General features: G+C 34.4%; 4 non-coding genes across 4 annotated transcripts; 2 read left to right on the forward strand and 2 right to left on the reverse strand.

The window, feature by feature from the left end:
• Nucleotides 1-523: 523 nt before the first annotated feature.
• LOC149419203 (5S ribosomal RNA) lies at nucleotides 524-642 on the forward strand. The gene has a single exon (XR_016302948.1). It is a non-coding gene; the product is annotated as a 5S ribosomal RNA (ribosomal RNA).
• Nucleotides 643-964: 322 nt separating this feature from the next.
• LOC149419204 (5S ribosomal RNA) lies at nucleotides 965-1,083 on the forward strand. The gene has a single exon (XR_016302921.1). It is a non-coding gene; the product is annotated as a 5S ribosomal RNA (ribosomal RNA).
• A 660-nt stretch (nucleotides 1,084-1,743) lies between these two features.
• TRNAE-CUC (transfer RNA glutamic acid (anticodon CUC)) lies at nucleotides 1,744-1,815 on the reverse strand. The gene has a single exon. It is a non-coding gene; the product is annotated as a tRNA-Glu (tRNA).
• A 456-nt stretch (nucleotides 1,816-2,271) lies between these two features.
• TRNAE-CUC (transfer RNA glutamic acid (anticodon CUC)) lies at nucleotides 2,272-2,343 on the reverse strand. Its single transcript has one exon. It is a non-coding gene; the product is annotated as a tRNA-Glu (tRNA).
• Nucleotides 2,344-2,987: the final 644 nt, after the last annotated feature.

Here is a 2,987-nt window from a genome sequence, read left to right on the forward strand (position 1 = left end):
ACTTTTTTTATGATTCTTTATAGATGGGTTTAACAATAAAGTTTTGTATTTTTGTGTCATTTTGATGTAATGTGAATTCCAAGATTATTGTTTTAAAACTACCGTAGACCCATGAAATATACCGGGACCAGTGAAAAATCTCATTTAAAAAAAAAAATGGGTGTGTCAAGCCTACGCAAGACAGAAGTGAAACTTCTAGTATTCTTCTCTCTCTCTCTTTTCATTTCATTCTCTCTTTTTTTCTGTCTATTGACATATTTATAAGTAGCATGTGATAAAAAAAATTAAAAGTTATAAAAAAAGAAAAAAAAAAATTAGTTAAAGCGGGGATCGAACCTCGGTTCTTCACGACCACAGTCGTGCGCTCTGCCTGTAGACAGCGAAGATGAGTTAGGAGAGTGAGTTAAACTAGGTATATAATATTTACACCTTGCTAATGTTTTCAGTATTATTAGGGCTTTTTTATACTAATTTTCATATATTTATTGGCAGGTAGAGTAGAAATTAATATTGTTTAGCGTTTGCCAACGACCATACCATGTTGAACACACCGGTTCTCGTCCGATCACCGAAGTTAAGCAACATTGGGCGCGGTCAGTACTTGGATGGGTGACCGCTTGGGAACACCGCGTGCCGTTGGCCTATTTTTTATTTTAATTTCATGTTTTTTTTATTTTTTTATCATTACTATAATTAATAATATCATAAAATTCTTTAACTTTTCAAGTATGCTACAGGCCTAAAATATTACTTAGTGGATTGATATTATGGTCAACCATTGAAAAAAAAAATTCCTACAAACTTATTAATGTAATTACGATCTTTTTCAAGCGCGTATGTAATGATTATTTTTATCAACCTCGCACACACCTTGCTAATTTTTTCAATATTATTAGGGCTTTTTTATACTAATTTTCATATATTTATTGGCAGGTAGAATAGAAATTAATATTGTTTAACTTTTGCCAACGACCATACCATTTTGAACACACCGGTTCTCGTCCGATCACCGAAGTTAAGCAACATTGGGCGCGGTCAGTACTTGGATGGGTGACCGCTTGGGAACACCGCGTGCCGTTGGCCCATTTTTTATTTTAATTTTATGTTTTTTTTCATTTTTTTATCGTTAACATCATAAAAAATTTTATATCATTCTTTAACTTTTCAATTATGCTACAGGCCTAAAATATTACTTAGTGGATTGATATTATGGTCAACCATTAAAAAAAAAAAATTCCTTAAAAACAAAAAAATAATATTCCATGGCCGAGAATCGAACTCGGATCAACTGCTTCGAAAGCAACTATGCTGACCATTACACCACCAACGCCAGTTGTCGAGATGAGCTAAGAAGCATTTATATTTTACTTCAAAACTTTTACTACATCAAATGAACTTTAATCGGTCCCGCATTTTCGTTTCGGTCATGAGTTGGTTTTACTCCTCGAAATTGCATGACGCGCGTAAAGAAGTTTCACTTCAAAAAGGAGTGCACTGCCCGGGAATCGAACCCGGGTCGCAAGAATGGGAATCTTGCATGATGTGCTTCCGCATTCCTAAAATAATTGTGAAATTATAAATACATCCCGGCTGCCAAAAGTCCATATTGAAAAATTAACAATTTTATGATTTTTTTCAAGTCACTGCTTGTATTTAATAAAATGAATTCTTAAAAATATCACCTGAAATAATCAAAACACAAATTAAATAAAACAGTATCTCAGAAAATTGACCAAAAATAATTTCCGGTACCGGGAATCGAACCCGAGCCTCCTGGGTGAGAGCCAGGTATCCTAGCCACTAGACCATACTGGACTTGCGAAATTGTGCGAAAATACGTTATTTAACTTGTTTAATAATTACAACGAATTTTGTACACCATTTTTCTGAACGGTGAGCGGTGGTGGGGGTATATGAATATAATATGAAATAAAAATTTATTTCATACTACTGGAGCTAAAATACAATATCAAAAATATCCTTCCTTTGAAAAATAATGATTCTCCATAAAAAAGGAGTGCACTGCCCGGGAATCGAACCCGGGTCGCAAGAATGGGAATCTTGCATGATGTGCTTCCGCATTCCTAAAATAATTGTGAAATTATAAATACATCCCGGCTGCCAAAAGTCCATATTGAAAAATTAACAATTTTATGATTTTTTTCAAGTCACTGCTTGTATTTAATAAAATGAATTCTTAAAAATATCACCTGAAATAATCAAAACACAAATTAAATAAAACAGTATCTCAGAAAATTGACCAAAAATAATTTCCGGTACCGGGAATCGAACCCGAGCCTCCTGGGTGAGAGCCAGGTATCCTAGCCACTAGACCATACTGGACTTGCGAAATTGTGCGAAAATACGTTATTTAACTTGTTTAATAATTACAACGAATTTTGTACACCATTTTTCTGAACGGTGAGCGGTGGTGGGGGTACCCGCTTTTTCGTTTCGATCTTGACTCGGTTTTACTACGTTCCCGAAAATTCATTACGCGGCTAAAGAAGTTTCACTTCAAAAATAAGAAGTAAAAAAAAAAAAATTACAAAAAAGTGCATTGACCGAGAATCGAACTCCGATCAACTTTTTGAAAGGCAAATGTGCTACCAATACGTCACCAACGATTTTAAAAACGGTGGCATAAATTCGTTATATTTATTTATTGACGACAATATTAACGAAAATGTGACACAGAAAAAGATACGGTCGCATCTAGGACTTGAGCCCAAGACCTAAGCCTTGCCGGGGCGCTGCTCTACAAACTGAGCTAATGGGACCTTCGGTCAAATTTGACTGTATCATACTTCGAATAAGAACTACCATATTATCTTCATTTTCAAACCGTACATTTTTAATTGCAGCTATCTTTATGTATGATCACAAGATTCAAATCGAACTAAATGCAATCTAGAGAGTGTCTTGGATAAAAATATATCCAATTTTTTATTTAAATGTGCGATATCTATTGAGTCCTTTGTGAGTCT

The sequence above is a fragment of the Hesperophylax consimilis genome, chromosome 12 (genome assembly GCF_061612785.1).
Source record: "Hesperophylax consimilis isolate HC1 chromosome 12, BYU_Hcon_1.0, whole genome shotgun sequence".
NCBI lineage: Eukaryota > Metazoa > Arthropoda > Insecta > Trichoptera > Limnephilidae > Hesperophylax > Hesperophylax consimilis.